The sequence below is a fragment of the Mirounga angustirostris genome, unplaced genomic scaffold, assembly GCF_029215605.1.
Source record: "Mirounga angustirostris isolate CCGP_5_RB_7025 unplaced genomic scaffold, mMirAng1.0.hap1 SCAF_5, whole genome shotgun sequence".
In the NCBI taxonomy this organism is placed as follows: Eukaryota; Metazoa; Chordata; class Mammalia; order Carnivora; family Phocidae; genus Mirounga; species Mirounga angustirostris.
In genome coordinates, this window is record NW_026991713.1 from 179811641 (window position 1) to 179833104 (window position 21464).

Below are 21464 nucleotides of genomic sequence, written 5' to 3' on the forward strand. Positions count from 1 at the left end.
GTTTATCTCACCCGGAAACACCCTCACAGACACGACCAGAATAATCTTTGAACCTATGTCTGGGCTCCCCGTGGCCAGTCCAGGTCTTCTCCCGCCTTTGGACTCAGACTCAGACTGGAGCTTACACCATCGGCCCTCCTGGGTCTCCACTGCAGGATGTTTCAGCCTCCATAATCCTGTGAGCCAATTTCATATATATATATATATATATATATATCTTCCATGTGTATGCACCTCCCCTGCGTGTGTTCTTCCACTGGTTCTGTTTCTCTGGAGAACACAGACTTGCACAGCATAACATCATTTAGGTGAGTGAAAACACACCCAAAGAGGGCTGGTGTGTAATAAGGACACTTACAGCAAGAAAGAGAGACATCAACCATAAAATGGGTGCCTGTGGGGAAGGGGACGGCAGTGGAGTAGGGAATGATACGGAGAATAAATGGGGAAAATAAGGAGGGATCAACAATGACAGTGAGCCACAGAGGAGGGCTGAATTACCTCCCCCTTCCACCCTGGACAGGAGAAGGGGGAGCATTACACAGATAGATGGTAGTTAAATAGGTAAAGAGAAGAATAGATGATTGATAGATGATACATAAACCTAAAGCTCCCTGGTCGCCTTCTCAGCCCTCAACGTCTTCCCTCAACAGGGAGGCTCGTGGACAGATTCGCAGCAGCTCTACTCCCGCACACAAGCAGGTTCCCACAAGGATCACGCCCTGCCACTGGGTGTCAGGTGCGCGTGGACCACAGGTGCATGGCAGCTCTGCTTAGCGTGGCCCTGCTCCCCACATTAGGCTTTGAGATAGAGCCCCTTGGTACCAAGGGCTCTACTCCATTCCTTATGCTGGATGTATCATACTCCACAATAAGAACAGAGCAAATCTGACCCAACCATTCTTTTTTTTTTTTTTTTTTTTTTTTGAGAGAGAGAGAATGAGAGACAGAGAGCATGAGAGGGAGGAGGGTCAGAGGGAGAAGCAGACTCCCTGCCGAGCAGGGAGCCCGATGCAGGACTCGATCCAGGGACTCCAGGATCATGACCTGAGCCGAAGGCAGTCGCTTAACCAACTGAGCCACCCAGGTGCCCTGACCCAACCATTCTTGTACTGATGGGTGTTCAAGCCCTTCCTGGGTCTCACTATTGTGAACACCACCTGTGGGCGTGTCTTCTACCCAGAAATAGGGCCTCTCAGTGCAGAGACAACATGTCACCAGTTATAGATAGACCAAAATTATCTTTATAATAAATGTTCTATAAAGAATTATTATTTTATAATATATGTAAAGCATTTATTAAAATGTTACTAAATACACAGGCACCTGGCTGGCTCAGTCAGTGAAGCATCTGCCTTCGGCTCAGGTCATGATCCCAGGGTCCTGGGATCGAGCCCTGCGTCGGGCTCCCTGCTCAGCGGGGAGCTGGCTTCTCCCTCTGCCTCTGCCACTCCCCCTGCTTGTGCGCTCTCACTTGCTCTCTGTCAAATAAATCTTTTTAAAAAGTTAGTAAATATAGGTTATGATTACAAACAGTACATTTATATATCATGTAGGTATCTGTATGTATCATAGAGGTAAATAAGGTGGGTTCAATATGTTTGTATATATATGAATAAATACAACTATATTTATTTACAACTACATAAATTCCAAAGAGTTAATGAAGAAAAACACACCAGATTTCAGTCAAGGCAGAGAAGCAACATAAGCAAACGTTCTCTGCTACTTTCCTATGTTTTGGAACTAAAAATAATTTTTCTTTTTTTTTTAAGATTTTATTTATTTATTTGACAGAGAGACACAGTGAGAGAGGGAACACAAGCAGGGGGAGTGGGAGAGAGAGAAGCATGCTTCCCGCCGAGCAGGGAGCCCGATGCGGGGCTCGATCCCAGGACCCTGGGACCACGACCTGAGCCGAAGGCAGACGCTTAACGACTGAGCCACCCAGGCGCCCCTAAAAATAATTTTTCAACATAACTTCACGTCACTTAAATAAACAGCAAAGAGATTCCACTTTGCAGTGTCTTAACCCATGGATGTGGAATAAAATAATGACAGGTATTAAGGATGGCAGATTGTAGGTGTTTTTTTTTCCCCGAGGGTTAGGTGGGAGGAGTGTGGGTTGGGGGGCCAGCAGCTCTGGCCTCACACCCACCCTGAGTCAGCCAACTGGAGCTGTGTGACACAGACCCATCCTAGGCCTCCACTATAGACAGGATTGATATGTCTGCCTGCAGGGCCTCTGGGAGCATGGAGGCAATGTGTTTGCAGCGCCTGGCCCTCTGGAAGCGGTCAGTAAGTGACGTCCGTCACATAGGGATGCTGGTGGGAAATGCTGCCCTACCGCTCTGCCCCGGAACAGAGGCGGTCTGAGGCCAAAGCCCACTGGCGTCTGGGACAGGCAGGGGGCCCAGGACCGCCATCGTGGGCTTGCAGGCAGGTGGGTCGCACACCTCCGAAACCCCAGCGCTCTGTGGGCCCAAGGCACCACCTTGCACTCCTGCAGACCAGGCCAAGGGACACTCACGACTGTCACGTGTCACGTGCGTCAGGGGCATGGCTCATGTGGGGGCCAACGTCCCTGTGCTCTGCACCCAGAGCCCACTGCCTGGGTTTCTCACTTGAGATGGTGGACATCCCAGTATCAGGACCTTGCCCCTGGGAGTGCTGGTCCTCTCATGCTGGAGGCACGGCCTGTAAGGCCTCCATCCAAGGAGGAACAGGAGAAGCACGTGAGGGAGGGACAAGGACAGGCGGGCAGGAGAGCGCAGCCGGCGTCTGCCTCTCTGCCTGGGCAGCAAACAGCCTGTCCCTGAGATCTCCTGTCTTCCCACTGCTGCTGGTCAGTATGGTTTCACAGCCAGGGAAACTGAGGCAGAAGCTGCACCGGCAGCCTGGCTAGAGTGGAAAGAGGAGGCAGGTGGTCTGCTCTGCTCGTGGTCTTGAGAGCAGGGAAGCAGATGGAGGGCAGCAAACACCTGTTTTGCTATGTTGCCAGAGGGAAGAGTCCTTTCTTCTCCGTGAACTCATACCTTCAGCTGTAAACTGAACCCGACTCCTGGGAGAGGAGTAAGTAAGACGGGGTCAGAAACCCAAGCCCAAGCTTTGTGCATCTAGATGATGGGGCCAACGTGAGATCAGAAGGCAGGGCTGGCGGAGAAGCCGGTGAAGGAAAATTACCAGGAGCAGTGCCTCAGGGGAAACAATTTCACTTCTCCTGGTGCTCGTCCCACTGCTGCCTACCTCTGGCTCCTCCTGGGGCTGGGGGCTGAGGGGTGGCATCCAAGAAGGGAAAGCTGGTCTCTGCCACCTGTGCTTGCGCCCTGTGGCTGGCATCGGTGGCTCCCCGGCCCGGGTGTGGTTTCGCACGCACGACAGACATCGGGATTCCTAGAAGGAACCAGACAGACAGCGGTGGCCGTCCCTGCTCTGGCCCGCCATCCCAAATTCTGGAATTCAAAGATCCATATCGGGATGCGCTCACTCTCAACACGGGCTTCTATCTGTTTTATTCACCCTGCACCTCTGGTTCACAGAAGCCAGTGGTTGGTGGCAGCCTCATCTGGATCATGCTCCTCCTCAACACCCTTCCCCTGGCTCTCTGGCTCCGCCTCAGCTTCTTCTCAGGTCCTTCCTCATCCCTCTGACCCCTGGATGCTGAGGAGTTTGGGGCTCATCCTTGGATGTCCTATTTCTATCCAACGCTCATTCCTTTCAACATGTCATAAGCTGATGATGCCAAGATTCACGCCTCTAGATGGGAACCTCTGAATTCTGGATGCAGATGTTCTGTTACCTTTACTCCACCTCTCCTCAGTTCCTCTCTACCTTTCAAACAGACGTCCCTGACCGTGGCCACGCCCCTGACATGAGCCACCACCAGCCTCTGCTCAGATGACCACAGGGGCCCCCCAGCTGGTCTCCCTGCACCCATCCTTAGCTGTCAACACTTCTCCATCCTGTGACCTCTCCATTCACAGTCGCCGTGGCTCTCAGGTCACTCAGGGGAAAAGCCCAAGTCCGTATCCTGGTCTTGAGCAACACCCCACCCCGCCACGTTCACAGCAGCCAAGAGGAGGAAGCGTGTCTACTGCAGATGATGGATAAACACGAGGTGGCCTATCCACATGGTGGGATGTCCCACAGCCTTACAAAAGTAAGGAGACTCTGATGCCCACTGCCACAGGGATGAGTCTGGGGGACACCGTGCTCCGTGAGATAAGCCAGACACAAGACGACAAACGGTGTGTTTGGTCCACTTCCGTAAGGGCCCGGAGTTCTCAGACTCACTGATAGTAGGCCGTGGGACCGGGGCTGGCCAAGCGGGGCTGGCCGAGCGGGAACTTAATGGGGACAGTTTGTCTTGCGAGAATGCAAGAGCTCCGGACACGGCTGGCGGTGGGGGCCGAGCAACAGTGTGAACGTGCTCCACCCACCGACTACCCACTTAAACATGGTTGAGACGCTAAGTTGTGTACTATGTGTGTTTTAGCATAATTCTGTGGGCCATCTGGAAAGCAGCCTTCCCCAGGTTCTTCCTGTGGATGCAATTCTCCCGCTGATTGTGAAACCACCTGCCTGGGGACTCCAACCCCTTCGGAGGAGAAAGGGCAGCCCGAACACCGTGACCTGGGAGCCAGACGGGAGAGAGGGAGGCTGCCCTCTGACCGGGGCGGAGACCACCCCTGCGAGGAGTCCTCTCTCAGTTTTTATTATTCTTCCACTTCACAGGCAAGCTGTGTTGTAGGAAAAAAATGAAAAAAAAAAAAAAAAAAAACACACAAAAACACCCCAGTATGGGGGGACCTAATATCACTTTAAAACATCACTGCAGCAAGCCATAAAAAAGAACCACCTTTCATGCTTTAGAGCATCATCTGACATACGTCTCTCTTTTCTTAAACAAAACTGGAATTGTACTGTACGTCTTCTTTCGTGGGCACCCCTATCGCTGCCTGGATGAATTCTCCTCATTGCATTTCCTTGTGGCTGGAGATGTCCCACTGTGAATGAACGTCACCTGAACACCCACCTTTGCTCTCTGGCCCAACTATTTCCTTCAATAAGTTACTGTAAGTGAGGTCCCTGGGTCAAAGGCAAGAGATATTTTGATGGCTTCTGTTCCCTAGAAGCGTCGTGAGCAGAGAAAATGACCTCCTCCTGCAGAGCACTGAGCCGGGCAGAGTCGCTCAGGCCGAGGGGCCTCCTCATGCTCTAGGCTCTCTGAGGGGAGGGATGTTTGCTGCCAAGCAATTAGCAAAGTTTTTTTTTTTTTTACTAAACTTTAAAATTCCAATTCCAACTAGTACACATACAGTGTAACATTAGTCTCAGGTGTTCAATAGAGTGAGTCATCACTTCCATACAACACCCCGGGTTCATCACGATAAGTGCACTCCTAGTCCCCACCCCATTTCCCCCCTCCCTCACCCCTCCCCTCTGCTGACCGTCAGTGTGTTTGTTCTCTATGGCTGAGAGTCTGGTTCTCCGGGAGCCTGGGTGGCTCAGTCGGTTAAGTGTCTGCCTTTGATAGGTCATGATTCCGGGGTCCTGGGATAGAGCTCCAAGTGGGGCTCCCCGCTGAGTGGGCAGTCTGCCTCACCCTCTCCCTCTGCCCCTCCTGCCACCTGTGCTCTCTCTCTCAAATAAATAGTCTGTTTCTTGGTTTGTCTCTTTTTTTCTTTGTTTTGTTTCTTAAATTCCACATTGGAGTGAAATCATATGGTATTTGTCTTTCTCTGACTGACTTATTTCGATTAGCATTATACCCTCTAGCTCCATCCATGTCATTGAAAATGGCAAGATCTCATTCTTTTTTATGGTTGAGTAATATTCCATTGTGTATATACACACACACACACACACACACACACACACTGCATCTTCTTTGTCCATTCATCAATCAGTGGACACTTGGGCTGCTTCCATAACTTGGGTATTATAGATAATGCTATTAACATGGCGTGCCTATATCCCTTTGAATTAGTGTTTTTGTGTATATACATATTTTTTTTTCTTGTAACTATCCAGTAGTGCAATTACTGGAGTATAAGGTAGCTCTACTTTTATCTTTCTGAGGAACCTCCATACTGTTTCCAGAGTGGCTGCACCAGTTTGCATTCCCAGCAACAGTGCATGGGGGTTCCTTTTTCTCTGCATCCTCGCTGATACCCACTGTTGCTTGTGTTGTTGATTTAGCCATTCTGACAGGTGTGAGGTGGTACCTCATTGTGGTTTTGATTTGCGTTTCCCTGATGATGAGTGATGTTGAGCATCTTTTCATGTGTCTATTGGCCATCTGGTTGTCTTCTTTGGAGAAATGTCTGCTTATCTCTTCTGTCCATTTTTTTTATTGGATTGTTTTTCGGGTGTTGAGTTGTATCAGTTCTTTATATATTTTAGATACTAACCCTTTATCAGAGATGTGATTTGAAAATATCTTCTCCCATTCAGTAGGTTGCCTTTTAGTTTTGTTGATTGATTTCCTGGCCTTGCAGAAGCTTTCTATTTTGGGGTGCCTGGGTGGCTCAGTTGGTTAAGCATCTGCCTTCGGCTCAGGTCATGACCCCAGGGTCCTGGGATCAAGCCCGACATTGGCCTCCCTGCTTGGCAAGGGAGCCTGTTTCTCCCTCTCCCTCTTCCTGCTGCTGCCCCTGCTTGTTCTCTCTCTCTCTCTGTCAAATAAATAAAATCTTTAAAAAAAAAAAGAAGAAGAAGAAGCAGCAGCAGCTTTCTATTTTGATGTAGTCCCAGTAGTTTATTTTTGCTTTTGTTTCCCTTGCCTCAGGAGACAGATCTAGAAACATGTTGCTGCAGCCATTGTCAGAGAGTTTACTGCCTGTGTTCTCCTCTAGGATTTTTATGGTTTCAGGTCTCACATTTAGGTCTTTCATCCATGTTGAGTGTATTTTTGTGTATGGTGTAATAAACTGGTCCAGTTTCATTCTTCTTAATGTGGCTGCCCAGTTTTCCCAACACCATTTGTTGAAGAGACTGTCCTTTTCCCATTGGCTATTCTTTCCTGCTTTGTCGAAGGTGAATTGACCGTAGAGTTGTGGGTTCACTTCTGGCTTTTCTGTTGATCTGTGTCTATTTTTGTGCCAGTACCTTGGAGATTTTGATGACTACAGCTTTGTAATATAACTCGAACTCTAGAATTGAGATGCTTCCAGCTTTGCTTTTCTTTTTCAAAGTGGCTTTGGCTATTCGGGGTCTTTTGTGGTTCCATACACAGTTTAGGATTGTTTGTTCCAGCTCTGTGAAAAACGCTCTTGGTATTTTGATAGGGATTGCATTAAATGTGTATTTTACTTCGGGTAGTATAGACATTTTAACAATATTCGTTCTCCCAATCCACGAGCATGGAGTATCTTTCCATTTCTTTGTCTTCTTCAATTTCTTTCATCTGTGCTTTCTAGTTTTCAGAGTGTGGGTCTTTCACGTCTTTGGTTAGGTTTATTCCTGGGTATTTTATTATTTTTGGTGCGATGGTAAATGGGATTGCTTTCTTCATTTCTCTTTCTGCTGTTTCATTATCAGTGGACAGAAATGCAACAGGTTTCTGTACCTCGATTTTGTATTCTGTGAGTTTACTGAACTGGTGTATCAGTTGTAGTTTTCTGGGGGGAGTCTTTTGGGTTTTCTACATAGAGTATCATGTCATCTGGGAATCGTGAAAGTTTCACTTCTTCCTTACAATTTGGATGCCTTTCATTTCTGAGGCTAGGACTTCTGGTCCTATGTCGAAGAACAGTGGGGAGAGTGGACATCCTTGTCTTGCTCCTGACCTTAGAGGAAAAGCTCTCCGTTTTTGCCCATTGAGTATGATGTTAGCTGTGGTTTTTCATGTATGGCCTTTATTATGTTGCAGTATGTTACCTCTAACCCTACTTTGTTGAGGGTTTTAACCATGAGTGGATGTTGTACTTTGTCAGATGCTTTTTCTGCATCTATTGAGAGGATCATATGGTTCTTGTCCTCTCACTTGTTGATGTGATGTATCATGTTGATTGATTTGCAAATACTGAACCACCCCTGCAGCCCAGGAATAAATCCCGCTTGAAGGTGGTTAATGATTCTTTTAATGTACTGTTGGATTTGGTTTGCTAGTATTTTGTTGAGATTTTTTGCATCCATGTTCATCAGGGATATTGGCCCTTTTTAGTGGTGTCTTTTTCTGGTTTTGGTATCACAGTAATGCCGGTCTCATAGAATGAATTTGGCAGTTTTCTTTCCATTTCTTTTTTCTTTTTCTTTCTTTCTTTTTTTTTTTTTTTTGGAATAGTTTGAGAAGAATAGGTATTAACTCTTCTATAAATGTCTGGTAGAATACTCCTGGGAAGGTGTCTGGCCCTGGGCTTTTTGTTTGTTGGGAGATTTTTAATTACTGATTCAATTTCTTTGCTGGTTATCAGTCTGTTCAAATTCTCTATCTCTTCCTGTTCCAGTTTTGGTAGTTTGTATGTTTTTAGGAATTTATTCATTTCTTTCAGGTTGTCCAGTTTGTTGGCATATAATTTTTCATAATATTCTTTTATGATTGTTTGTATTTCTGTGGTGGTGTTATTTCTCCTCTTACATTTGTGGTATTGCTTGAGTCCTCTCTCTTTTTTATGAGTCTGGCTAGAGGTTTATCAATTTTGTTATTCTTTTCAAAGAACCACCTTCTGGTTTCATTGATCTGTTCTTTTGCTTTTTTTCGTTTCTCTATCATTTATTTCTGCTCTATTCTTTATTATGCTCTTCCTTCTGCTGGTCTTGGGTCTTGTTTTTCTTTTTCTAGCTTCCTTAGGGAAATGTTAGTTTGTTTATTCTGAGATTTTTAGAATAGTTTTATATTTAACTTCAAGGAGCTTCTTGAAGGGTACTGAGGGCACCCGGTGAGTGGCTCCGTGTGAGCAGGTGTGGTGTTTCAGGAAGTACGCAATGGCATGAAAGGGCCTTCGGGTAATTGCGGGGAGCCAAAGATGACAGAAGAGAAAGCAACGAAAGTGATTCATCTGCACCCTAATGGACCCATAACCACTGCACTGGGGCCACTCAGGGATTCAAGCAGTGGAGGAGTGGGGAGAGCCAGACTGCTCCAACCTCACTCAGGGTACGACACAGGGGTGGGCTCAGGCACGGCAGTATTGCCCACTGGGGCCCAATTAGGGCACCATTTCTGGTAAGATTTAGTTTGTAGACACGGCTGGATTCATAGCTGCGTAAGTGCCAAGAACACAGGGACTTTATGTTTAGTTTTACATTTGTACGTATTTAAGAAAGTTTACATGGGGCGCCTGGGTGGCTCAGTCGTTAAGCGTCTGCCTTCGGCCCAGGTCATGGTCCCAGGGTCCTGGGATCGAGCCCCGCATCGGGCTCCCTGCTCGGCAGGAGGCCTGCTTCTCCCTCTCCCACTCCCCCTGCTTGTGTTCCGAACTCTCTCGCTGTGTGTCTCTCTGTCAAATAAATAAAATATTAAAAAAAAAAAAAAAAAGAAAGTTTACAATTAAAATAGCTTAAACACCCTGGGATGGAGGTGGGGGTCTGTGAAGATGATTTTCCATTTGAGAGGGGCCATAGATCACTTTAATTTGAGGATGATGGGTCTGGGGACTTTTGCAGGTCTTGGTGGAAGACGTCCTCAGGAAACCCCAGGGTCCTGTCTTTCTGGACTGTGTCTTCAAGTGGGTTGCTTCCAGTCCTGCAGCCCCTGCCCCCTGAGCCTGGCCCAGAAGTTCAGTGAAGTGCCTGCCTTTGATGAGCACCTTTCCTGTCTCCCAAATTATCTCCCCAGCGGTGACGGCCACTTCAGCTTCGACAGAAGTGTAGTGCGTCCCCTTCTTGCAGAGACAACCCCCACGTCCTCCCCACCAGTGCCCTCTGGGCTATAGCCTCAGGTGCACCCAAGCACCTGGATGAGCTTAAGGGACCGAGGTTTTAGAATGCCAGCCCGGGACAAAGATATTCCAGACCTCACCCCAAAACACAGTGCTATCATAGAAAAGAATTACCCACGTGTGCTATCTCTTCACATAAAAAATGAAAATAGGTGTTTCTTTGAAACCATGCATTATTTTGTATTACTTACTTTTCTGTTATATTTAAACGAAACAGGACTAGTTAACCACAGGACTAGTTAACAGTGCAATTAGTAGTAATGAATAGAAAAAATCATGAAAAAATTGTATAATGTTTCTTTCTGTCTTCCACTACAACACATTGTTTTACACTTAAAAAATCTTTTATTGGATATTTAAATTTTGGAGAGTATGCTATTATGTATTCTGAAGACACACACATGTACAACTTTCTGTTTAACTGAAATTTTTGAGGTAATTGTAGACTCACATACAGTTGTACGAAATAATACACCATTTCCACTCAAATGGTAACATTTTGCAAAACTACATATACCGTCACAGCCAGGAGACTGACGTGGATGTAATCCACCCATACATTCAGATCTCCCCAACTTCACTTCCACTCCTGGGTATGTGTGTGACGTGTGGTTCTGCGGGTTTTTGCACCTGTGAGGTTCTTTGGGCAGTTTCAGCCCCACAGGGGTCTCCCCTGTAACCTTTTATAACCACCTCCACCCCCTGCAGCCCCTGGTCCCATTTCCCCCCTGTCCTTAACCTCTGGAAACCACAAATCTGCCCTGCTTTTATACAATTTTGTCATTTCAAAAATGTTGTATAAATTGGGGTACCTGCCTGGCTCAATGGGTGGAGCATTCTGACTCTTGATCTCGAGGTCATGAGCTGTTCAAGCCCCACCTTGGGCGTAGGTTACTTAAAAGAAATGTTACATAAATGGAATCACACAGGACGTAAGCTTTTGAGGTTGGCTTTTTTTTTTTTTAATTTTTTTTTTTAAGATTTTATTTATTTGACAGAGAGAGACACAGCGAGAGAGGGAACACAAGCAGGGGGAGAGGGAGAGGGAGAAGCAGACTCCCTGCTGAGCAGGGAGCCCGATGTGGGGCTCGATCCCAGGACCCTGAGATCATGATCTGAGCTGAAGGCGGACGCTCAACCGACTGAGCCACCCAGGCGCCCCTGAAGTTGGCTTTTTAAACTCCTCATAGTTCCCTGGAGATTCATCCAAGCTGTTGTGTCTATCCATACTTTGATCCTTTATAACGCAAGACTCTTTAAAAGGAGAACAAAAATACGGTAAGACCAATTAAGGGGGTCATGACCCGCTTCCTTCTGTCCCATGACACTCTGAGCAGTCTCACTCTTCCTGTTTCCTTTATCAACATTGCGTCTCTGAACTTAGAACATCCCTCTCTTCTTTTAGGCAGTGGGAAACTCGGGATGTGGTCAAGCGTACAGCTCATGCTGACTTACAGCACTGTTCCTATCAAGCCACTGAAACTCGGATTCCTGGTGTCAGTCCAATGTGATGACACCTTATGAGCACTTGTGGGAATTTGTTTTCAGCGCTCAAAGAACATCCACCCGTCTGTATGCACAGGCTCACTCTGGTAGACCAGCCACTTATTAATCAGGCTCTTTGCATATGTAAATTTATCATTTTGGTTCCCCACGTCTAAAATGTCCATTTTATTTTTTTTAAACATTTTATTTATTTGAGAGAGTGAGCGAGCGAGAGAGAGAGCACGAGTGTGGGGGGAGGAGGAGCAGGGGGAGAGGGAGAAGCAGACTCCCCTGCTGAGCAGGGAGTCCAACGTGGGGCTTGAACCCACGACCCTGGGATCAAGACCTGAGTGGAAGGCAGATGCTTAACTGACTGAGCCACCCAGGCGCCCCAGTAAATAAAATCTTAAAAACAAACAAACTCCAAAGCATACTGGAAGTCACCAGAAGTTAAACTCTCTTTCTCAGGCAAATGGTCTTAAAGCACAGAGGTCATCAAAACTCGAAATCAAAGTTGGATTTCAAGTAAGTTACAGTTTTACTGAAGGAATGAGAAAGTCCTGTCAAATTTAGTTACCTTTTTCTGGTGACATGTTTGAGTTCTGAAGCAGTCCTGCTGTCGTGAAGTGAGTTTGTGCTTTGCCCACGTGAGCTCTCACCCACAGTCTACACAGGGCATCAGACACTCTGGTGGCAGTTCTGGAAAAAGAGCATATAAATTTCCATTTTCCTGTAACCCCTTTCTTTGTTCTCATCCTTATGTATTTCCAAATTAGAGAAGGACATTCCTCGTGTCTCACACTTTGAAGAATAAGATTAGATTTTATGGCAGGCAAACATTTTAACATCTTTCCTACGGCAACAATGACGGACACCTTGTAGGAAGGCTTTCTCCTTCCATTTCTATAAAGTCAAAAATCATGTTTCCGCATATTTGAGGAAACTAAAAGGTAACCAAAACTTTCCTTTTGGAAACCCCAATAAAACAGGTAAGCAGACCTCATCTTAACAGCAGTGTTGTATACGAGGTGTGGAGGACACTGAGCAGGTAAGAGCTTTTCATTTTCTTTGGTAATAAGATGATCAGCTAAATGGAGTTTGCCGGAATTTACACTTGCCCTGTCACCAAATACACAGATGGATGAGCAGAGTCTAGCTTGTATCTGGACGAGGTATCAACAATCTTTTCATTCATGTTTTCTGCAATTTCATCAAAATCTTCATTGAAATCAAGGAGACAATTTGTAACTCTTTGTTTCAAATCAAAGTAACGAGGAGCTGGGGAAACACCATTTCGCTGCCGGGATTCGGTGCATCACTTAACAGACTGTTAACAATATCATGGTTCATAGGATGTGACAGGATCCGTTCTGCATCGTTGGGTAGATAAAACAGCTCATCACAATTTCTCCCATTTATACACATCCCTTCTCAAAATTTTAATTCTAATCTGTGAGTGAGGAAGGGTCGCTTCGCTTAGCCGCACGGAGCAGTGAGTGGACAATGTGAGTTCAGTAGGGGGGTGGGTGTGCCCGAGCTCATTCCGTGGCCAGTGCTGGGGACTGAATATTGGTGGCTTTGGGGGAGACAAAAAAGTTGTGACTGGCTTTGAAGAACTTCCTGTCATGTCCGGGCCTTGAGTTCAGTCTCTGTATGTGCCTTCATCCGCTCCTCCATCATCCCCATCCCGTCTTTTCTGCATATTGCATAGGACTCTGTTTTGGTTTTTAGCTCCCTAGTCCAGTTGTATGTGTGCTTCACCCGCCATCAAAGTCGCACTTGTGAGCCTCCTTTGTCAGCGCCGTCTGGGTCACACCGGCATTCACACTGTCCTTGTTCTCATTTTCACGATCTGAACCCTTAGACAACATGGCCACGGCATCTGCCATGTGAAAACTTACAGCAGCACTATCTCAACACAAAGCACAACAGTGAATCCCCAGCCAATGTTAAAGGCAGGCGCTCGCACTGCATTAGCAATTCGGATCTCTTGGAGCGATGCAAGGCGGATGGTCGTTATGTAAACTACAAATCGTGGCTGCCACCATCAACAGTTGGGGAAAAGCAGGGGCAGTAACCGCGGAGGGCGTTTATGCCGCTTCCAATGGACACGGAATCCTTGTGCTCTAGCTCCTATTTGGGGGCTGCCACAAGAGTTTTCTACTTTCCCCCAGCCTTCCACACCCTTTCAGGAAAAACAGCACTTTATGCATCCCCCGGAGTCTTTCCTGGGATGCAGGCCTTTCAGAGCCAGAACCCGGGTGGTTCTGCGTAAACCAGGATGGTTGAAAATCCTACTGGTCGTCAGAGAGACATGCTGTGTGTGTACACACATCAGATTTGGAAGACTCAGTATGAAGAAAAGAATGTAAAATATCTCATCCTGGGGCGCCTGGGTGGCTCAGTTGGTTAAGCGACTGCCTTTGGCTCAGGTCATGATCCTGGAGTCCCGGGATCGAGTCCCGCATCGGGCTCCCTGCTCAGCAGGGGGTCTGCTTCTCCCTCTGCCCTCTTCCCTCTCGTGCTCTCTCTCATTCTCTCTCTCTCTCAAATAAATAAATAAAATCTTAAAAAAAAAAAAAATCTCATCCTGTTTGATGTTGATTAGTGAAATCTTTTTTAATATACTGTGTCTGGGTGCAATAAAATATATTATCCAATCGAATTTCACCCACATCTTTTTTTCTATTGCAGCTATTAGAAAAATTTAGATGCCATCCATCTTGCATTATACTTCTGCTGGACATGGTGTAGCAGACTCTGGGTTCTGGGAGGCAAGGCGGTCCTGTGCCACCATCCCCAGCTCCCCTGGGCCTGGCACAGGGCCTCACCCATATCAGGCGGATGGATTCTGCACAACAAATGGACTCTTGATCTATTAGATTCACGGACACCCACCCCTTTGAAAAAATAGGCCAGAAAATATTTTTTTAAAAACCTGAGAAAACGTTTGAGGTCAGCTTTGCCCCAGTAAGCACCAGGCTTGTCTCAGTCCAGTCCTGATGGTGCTGAGGGGCTCCCAGCACAGCTGCTCTCTCCTTGCAGAGAAGCCTGCCAAGAATTATTTCAGACAGTTTATGTCAGCATTCAGTAGTTCATCAGCCTTTCATGGCACGCACAAACAACGTGATATATAGAGAAAACCTGCATTTCACCCAAGTCTGAGGGACTTTGGCCTGGCAGGACAGGCTGCTGAGAGTCAGGCGTGGCCTCCAGTGGTTAACACGACTGTCACGTTCTTACTCGTGAACATCAAGTCCCTTGGTGGTTATATGAGCTGCCTTAGGAAAGGTGGCTGAGTATCCCGGCATGAAGAGTTGATGATCATTCTGGAATGGCCCCAATAAACAGCTGGTCCAGGTAGCCAAGCAATGTCACAGTCAAACGTCCAATGCCAACTCTACCCAAACCAAAATTATCATCTTTAGCAGATATTCCCCAGAATCCAAGTGATGCCTATGATTAACTGCCTTTTTTGAAAAAGATTTGTTTAGGGCACCTGGGTGGCTCAGTTGGTTGAGCGACTGCCTTCGGCTCAGGTCATGATCCTGGAGTCCCGGGATCAAGTCCCACATCGGGCTCCCTGCTCAGCAGGGGGTCTGCTTCTCCCTCTGCCCTCTTCCCTCTCATGCTCTCTCTATCTCATTCTCTCTCAAATAAATAAAATCTTAAAAAAAAAAAAAAGATTTGTTTAGAAAGAGAGGGTATGGGCATGTGAGGGGTGGGAAGGGGCAGAGTGAGAGGGAGAGAGAAAATCCCAAGCAGATGCCCTGCTGGGTGGGGAGCTCGAAGTGGGGCTCAATCCTGCACCCCTGAGATCATGACCTGAGCTGAGCCAAGAGTTGGGACGCTCAACTGACTGCACCGCCCAGACGCCCCTACAATCAACTGCTTTACCCCCAGAAGCCAGTTGGTTCAGGTATCTGGCTGCTAGCCCTTGTGCAGTTAATTCACACTGCAAAGTGCCCAGGAAAGCTCTCAGCTCGGAGCTGGACGATGTAAATTGTTTACTGTTTGTTTTTTATCTTAAAACTAATATTCGTATGATAATGGCCAACACTGATCAAATCTACCCCTTGTGGGCCCGGCAGCACAGCCTCACCGAATATTCGGAACAGCTCCATGGCAAATCAGGGCACTGAGTCTGAGAGCTTGCGGCTAGTAAGGGGCACATCTAACACTTGAAAATCCAGATCCAAGTGACCCCACAGCCTGGGGCTTCAGCCACCATGCAACCTCTGTCCATATAACCTAAGTTTTCAGAAAGCATGTGACAGTTTAAAAATTAAAAAGATGTATAGACTACTTTAATCCCATCACCCAGAGGTAACTTTTGCAAACATTTTAAGGCCTATTCTGTCACTTTTCTCTGTACATAATTCATATTTTTCTAAAAGTGGATGCTATATATGCTGTTTCATAATCGGCCTTCACTACCGAGCCATGCGTGTGGATGTCCTGCCAGGCCGCGGAAATCCAGACCTCAGTGCAAGATGAAGATGGAGCACAGGCAGTTCCCTCCCTCTCACCTGCGGCCTCATTGAGATGACTGGCAGAGACTAGCGGAGTTGGAGGCCACAGGCAGCAGGAGAGGAGGGACGACATTATTGGGGTAGGGGAAGAGCAGGCAGAGATGTGGGTGGAGGAACTGCATCTCAGCGTAGGTACTGGGGGCTGCGTCTGGGCAGAGGTGGGCTTGTCTCCTGTGGTCTCAGGGGCTCAGACCAGGTCTGGGGGTGGGGCTGGCATCACGGGGATTAACCGAAGCTCTGGGCTGCTTCCCCACGCCTGCCACACAGCAACCGCTCAGAAAGCCACGTATCTCTTCTCCCAAAGTGCTTGGGAGCTTTTTTGAGCAGCTCTCATCTTCCCAAGTAATTCCTTCCTCAGTTCCTCCGTCTGGCATCTGGTAAGGTGTCCAATGGCTCCTTCCTTTCTGTACCTCACAAAAAGAGCCCAATGCCTGGTAAACCCTTGGACATGAAGCTCCTGTCAACTCTCTTATTGAGGAGGGAAGCCTATCAAGGACACAGAGTTACCTGGAATAACGGAGAACGTTCTGACCACACCAAGTGATGGTAAAGGTTCAGAGCAAATGGAACACCTACATTTCTCGTGGGAATGTCAGATGATACAACTCCTTTGGAAAACACATCAACCATTTAGTATGTAGTTAAATATATACTTACCACGCAGTCTAGCTGGGCCACTCCTAGGTATTTGCCCAAGCAAAATGAAAACATGTCCACACAAAGACTTGTGCACTTATGTTTACAGAAGCATCATTCAAGTGAACTGGCAAAGCACAAACATCAGTCAACTGATAAACAGTTTAATTATTGTGTTATATGCATACAGTGGAATGCTACTCAGCAATAAAAATGCAGCGAAGTGCTGTTAGATGCAAGAACGTGGATCTCAAAAACATTGTGCCGACCACAAAGGTCTAGACAACACAACTCCAATCTGCAAATCAGATCAGTGGTTGCCCAAAGCCTGGGTATGGGTTGGGGTGTGACTGGGAAGGGGACCAAGACAACTGTATTTTGATTGCGGTGATAACTACAAAACTGCACAAAAACTCATCAAAATATACATTTAAAATGAGACCATTTCATTGTATGTAAATCAAATATCAATAAAATTCACTTAAAGAAAAAGAGACTTTTTCTTTTAAAGATTTTATCTATTTGAGAGAGAACAGAAGTAGACAGAGGGGCAGAAGAGGGAGAAGCAGGCTCCCCGCTGAGCAGGGAGCCCCACGCTGGGCTCGATCCCAGGACCCTGAGATCATTACCTGAGCTGAAGGCAGACGCTTAACCCATTGAGCCACCCAGGTACCCCAAAAAAGACTTCTAAAAATAAGTGGTAGAAATAAAAAGGTCAATGGAAAGGTTAGAAAATAAAGCCAAGTATCTATTCAGAACATAGAAAAAACGACCCAAAAAGGAGGACTAGGTGAGAAATGATGGGGGGGGGGGGGGATCAGTTCAACATCATGCACACAGACGTTCTAGAACCAGAGAATGGAGGAACCTAAGAGAAAGGGCCCCTCTTGCAAAGTGAACGAAGATCCTATTTAGATGTGTTCTTGAGAAATTTCAAAATATTAGGAAAAAGAAAGATCTTAAAAGCATCCAGAAATAAAACTCATATGACTCCTACAAAAGAAGGATCACCCAACTGTCAATAGCAAGACACTAACGGAGCTGTGCGGTCACAATTCTGGGGGCAAACTTGGGATCTAGAAGTCTGTTTGGCTACGAGGGCAAATTAAAGGCCTTTCTGGTATGCAGACATCCCTTTCTGAGGACATGCTTGTAATGTACTTCAGAGAACAAAGGACACCAAGAACAGGGAAAGCGTGGGACCAGTGTAGCAGTCGTCTGGAGGCCTGTGAGGCGATGTCCACAGCGATGGCTGGGCAGCAGGCCTGAACGGCAGAGGCTGGAGGGCTCTCAGACATGCAACTCCAGGGGAAAAGGTGGGCATTTGGGGCAAGATTTAGCACAAGAGGCTGGGTCAATGTGAGGGATATGGTGAAGGCACACTTTGTGTCAATGAGAAAAAAAATAACAGCAGTTAGAAACTCAATAAATAAAATGAAAAGCTGTAAACATAAATTGTGGTCCAAATACGAAGCAAACTAAACCGTGGCATTATCTTGGGCAACTCATGGAATAGAATCATTTTAAGGCCATTGAGCATAGAGAGGAAAATGCAGCCATAAACAGAAAAACCACTGATGGATTTCTAGCCTTGGGAATCAATCTATGAACAAAGCATGAAAAAATTAAGTCTTTTCAATCTGTTCTAATGATAGGCAGCAACCTTGACTTTTGTATAAGCAAAAGTCTAGATGTTGTGAGTTGGGAAGTGGGTGGAAGCAGAGGAGGCAGAGTTAAGGATGGGATCCCTATCTTCTGTGGTAGGAAAGGACAGATACTATCCCACGCTGCTGGACAAGATACAGAGATTTAAGTGCTAAATGTTACATAATGTTACACAGGTAACTGAGAAAAACCCAACAGGATAAAACTGTACTAAATGGAGATGGAAGATATGAAGGGGTAGGTGAGAACACCTTCTCTAACCCCACCTGATGGGGCCCCAACCATCTGATGCTTGCTGTCTGTCCAAGATCGCCTCCTGCCATCTTCCTCCCGCTCATCTGGCCTCCTTGCTGCTCTCCAATTTGCCAAGCTTGCTCCTGCTCAGGACATTTGTACCTGAGAAGCTAGGAGAGGCAGGGTGGGCAGCGGGGAGTTCACGAAAGGGCACCTGCCTGAGCTTCTCATCAGCTTGCCCCTTTCTGGGACACAAGGGCAACCTTGCGCCCCTGGTCCAGGAGAGGGATGAATTCACCATAGCCCACCTGTATTTCACAAAAACAAAACAAAAAAGAAGCACAGAGAGTTCCCAAATGCTCTTTCCCCAGTTTCTCCTAAGGTTGACATCTTACATTATCTATTGTACAAATATCAAAGTCAGGTGATTAATTCTGGTGCAATACTGTCTTTAGTCTGTTCGGGCCGCTATAACAAATTAACAGAGGCTGGGTGCTTAAAAAACAATTTATTTCTCACAGTTCTGGAGGCTGGAAGTCCAAAACCGAGTTATAAGCAGGTTTGATGCCTGGTCAAAGTCCACATCTTGGTTCATAGGCAGCTGTCTTCTCTCAGCTCCTTTTCAAGGGTACTGAACCCATTCACGGGGGCTCCCTTCTCATGATCTAAGCACTTCCCAGAGGTCTCACCTTGAAATACCATCACACTGGGGATTAGGTTTCAATATATGAAGTTTTGGGAAAACACAAATATTCAGTCTATAGCAAATATTGCCAACTGAACTGCAGACTTTATTCAGATTTCATGTTTTTCCACAGCAGTACTTTACCTAGTCCAAGCCACTCGGGAACCCCATGTTGCATTTAGTAGTCATTCTCCTTAGACACAGCCAATCTGGGGCAGTTCCTCAGAATTTCCTTATCTTTCAGGAGCTCGGCCCTTTTGAAGAGTACCGTTATGTTGTACCAAGAGTACCACGTCCTTGCCTGGATTTCTCGGAAGCTTTCCCATGATTTGATGGAGGGTATGCATTCTTGGCAAGAAAACCACAGGAGCGCTTTTGTGTCTTTCTCCTTGCGTTACTACATCAGGGGTTAATGCTGTTGTTGTATCTTACACCTTGATTACCTGCTTGAGGTGTGTTGGTCAAGTTTTTCCATTCTGAAGCTACTATTTGTCCCTGTTAATAAGTATCTTAGGGGAAAGATCTGAAGCCTCAAAGCTTCTGCCCACTAATCTTAGCATCCATTAGATACGGCCCCCAATTGCTACGCCGTCATTTGCCTCAAGTTGTTTTCCCAGTTCCCTATTCCTGCATCTATAAGTTGTGGTATTTCCGTAGGAAAGGGCTGTTCTTCCACCCTCACTTGTTTACTCTTCGCCTCTATGGACTCCTGGGTAGTCAGGTTACCCTGTAAGTTACGATTCAAGAGGATTGTTCACTTGGCTGCTCGTATGGTTCCAGCTTTCGCCGTTCAGCTTGGCCCCCGAGTCCTCCTACGCCCCAGCCTCATTTTGCGGGCACCCTCTTGCTCTCTCGGGATACGGGATGCGCCAGGCTCGTCTTGTATTCTCCGTCCCGGCCCTGGAATCGGTCACTTGTTTACGAGGCCGTTCGTAAGTGCTGGTTGGTTTGGAGGAGCGGGCGGGCGTGGTGAAGAGGAAGGAAGGGCGCTCCCAGCCTCCTCCTCCTCCCACCCGCCCCGGGAAGTGTACGTCCCACCAGGAAGGAAGCGGCTGCAGCAGGTGGGTAGCTCTTCGCGGACCCCACCCCCACCCTGCGGGGCCCTGGGTGCGCCCCAGGGGGTGGTGTCGCGGCGCGGGGCCGCAGGGGGAGGAGCGGGGGGGGGGGCTCGGAGCACCCCCAGGGCAGCGCAGGGGCCGCACGGGGAGGAGCGGGGGGGGGGACCCGGAGCACCCCCAGGGCAGCGCAGGGGCCGCACGGGGAGGAGCGGGGGGGGCTCGGAGCACCCCCAGGGCAGCGCAGGGGCCGCACGGGCAGGAGCGGGGCGGGACCCGGAGCACCCCCGCGGCAGCGCGGGCTCAGTTTCCGTCGGCTGAGCGCCCCTCCCGGCCCCGGGGCGCCTCCCCGACTAGGAGGGCGGGGTGAGCGAGGACGGCGGGGATGCCGCGAACCCAGTGACCCCAGTACTTGCTCTCAGTCAGACCGACGCTCCGGAGACGGACACCCGGACCTCGCCCAGGTCGTGCTGACCGCGGTTCGCGTCGGACTCTCGGTCGTGACCTCCGCCCGCGAGAGAAGAGCGCCAGGCGGGAGCCCGCGCCAACAGCCTAGGCCGCGAACGCCCGGGAACCTCCGCCCGCATTCCTCGGGGGGCGGGGCGCGGCGAGGGGGCGGGCCCGTGACCCGGACGCAGCCAGTCGGCGGCGCCGGCGCGGCCTCGGGCCGAGCACGCGCAGAAGCGCCAGCGCCATTGCCTTCCGGCGGCGGCAGGGTCCGCGATTGGCCGCGCTCGGGTCACGTGTCCGCGCCCTCGCCGCGGGGGTGGCTGGGAGGCGGCTGGCGCGGACCTCCGCCTCCGTGGGGCACCGCCCGGCGCGAGTGCGCCGTTGAGGTCGGGCTTAGCTGCGGGGCGCGGGGGCGGGAACTGGCGGCGGCGGCAGGTGCAGGCGGGGCTAGCCAGGGCAGCCGGCTTGTGGTCACATGTTTCCCGCTACAGCAGGGGCACCCGTCGCGCTGCTAGGAGGCAGCCGGGCGCTGGGGGCGTGGGCGGGCAGCGGGGGTGCTGAGGGTGTGGGCCCTTGGGTTGCGGGGGGCGCTGGGGGGCCTGGGGTGCTGGTGCTGGCGGTGCGAGCGCTGGGGGCGCGGGCGCTGGGCCTGGGGGTGCTGGGGGGGCCTGGGGGCGCGGGCGCTGGGCCTGGGGGCGCGGGTGGGCCCGGGGTGCTGGTGCTGGCGGTGCGAGCGCTGGGGGCGCGGGCGCTGGGCCTGGGGGGGGCTGGGGGGGCCTGGGGGCGCGGGTGGGCCCGGGGTGCTGGTGCTGGCGGTGCGAGCGCTGGGGGCGCGGGC

The 21464-nt window shown here is 48.8% G+C and overlaps 1 long non-coding RNA gene across 1 annotated transcript; it reads right to left on the minus strand.

The window, feature by feature from the left end:
- Positions 1–10822: 10822 nt before the first annotated feature.
- On the minus strand, positions 10823–20798 carry LOC135364608 (uncharacterized). Its single transcript, XR_010412061.1, has 3 exons — positions 20593–20798; positions 11947–12068; positions 10823–11138 (listed from the first exon to the last, which is right to left on the minus strand). It is a non-coding gene; the product is annotated as an uncharacterized LOC135364608 (long non-coding RNA).
- Positions 20799–21464: the final 666 nt, after the last annotated feature.